This window comes from Macrotis lagotis, chromosome X (assembly GCF_037893015.1).
Source record: "Macrotis lagotis isolate mMagLag1 chromosome X, bilby.v1.9.chrom.fasta, whole genome shotgun sequence".
Taxonomy (NCBI): Eukaryota; Metazoa; Chordata; class Mammalia; order Peramelemorphia; family Peramelidae; genus Macrotis; species Macrotis lagotis.
Window position 1 is genome coordinate 181603039 of NC_133666.1, and position 1670 is coordinate 181604708.

Here is a 1670-nt window from a genome sequence, read left to right on the forward strand (position 1 = left end):
GCTAATTGTATCCCGTAGTTTTTTTAGATGATTTCTTGGGATTCTCTAGGTAGACCATCATGTCATCTGCGAATACTGAGAGTTTTGTCTCTTCCTTCCCAATTCTAATTCCTTTAATTTCTTTTTCTTCTCTAATTGCTGATGCTAACATTTCTAATACAATATTGAATAGTAGTGGTGATAATGGGCACCCTTGTTTAACCCCTGATCTTATTGGGAATGTCTCTAGCCTCTCCCCATTGAGTATAATGCTTGTTGATGGTTTCAGATAGATACTGCTCATTATTTTAAGGAACAGTCCTTTTATTCCTACACTCTCTAGTGTTTTTAATAGGAATGGATGCTATATTTTGTCAAAAGCTTTTTCAGCATCTATTGATATGATCATATGGTTTCTGATAGGTTTGTTATTGATATAATTGAGTATACTAACAGTTTTCCTAATATTGAACCAACCCTGCATGTCTGGAATAAATCCCACTTGATCATAATGTATTATCCTAGTGATGACTTGTTGTAGTCGTTTTGTTAAGATTTTATTTAGGATTTTTGCATCTATATTCATGAGGGAAATAGGTCTATAATTTTCTTTCTCTGTTTAACTCTTCCTGGATTAGGTAGCAGTACCATATTGGTTTCATAGAAAGAGTTGGGCAGAGTTCCATCTTTCCCTATTTTTCCAAAGAGTTTATATAGGTTTGGAACCAATTGTTCCTTAAATGTTTGGTAGAATTCACTTGTGAATCCATCAGGCCCTGGAGATTTTTTTTAGGGAGTTCACTAATGGCTTGTTGAATTTCTTTTTCTGAGATAGGGTTGTTCAGGTATTTAATCTCTTCTTCATTTAACCTGGGCAACTTATATTTTTGTAAATATTCATCCATTTCACTTAGATTATCAAATTTATTGGCATAAAGTTGGGCAAAATAATTTTGAATTATTACTTTAATTTCCTCCTCATTGGTGGTGAGTTCACCTTTTTCACTTATAATACCAGCAATTTGGTTTTCTTCTTTCTTTTTTTTAATCAAATTGACCAGAGGTTTATCAATTTTATTGGTTTTTTCATAATACCGACTATTGGTTTTATTTATTAATTCAATAGTTTTTTTTGCTTTCAATTTTATTAATTTCTCCTTTGATTTTTAAAATTTCCAATTTGGTATTTTATTGGGGATTTTTGATTTGTTCTTTCTCTAATTTTTTTAGTTGCATGTTTAGTTCATTGATTTCCTCTTTCTCCAATTTATTCATATAAGCATTTAGAGCTATATTATATCCCTGAGAGTTGCTTTCAATGAATCCCATAGGTTTTGGTATGTTGTTTCATTATTATCATTATCTAGGATAAAATGGTTAATTCTTTCTATAATTTCTTTTTTGGTCCACTCATTTTTTAAGATGAGGTTATTCAGTTTCCAATTTGCTCTGGGTCTATATCTCCTTGGCCCAGTATTGCATATGACTTTTATTGCGTTGTGATTTGAGAAAGATGTATTCACTATTTCTGCCTTTCTGCAGTTGATCATTAGGTTTTTATGTCCTAGTACATGGTCAATTATTGTATAAGTTACATGTACTGCAGGGAAAAAGGTATATTCCTTCCTATCCCCATTCAGTTTCCTCCATAAGTCTACCATATCTAATTTTTCTAATAATCTACTTACCTC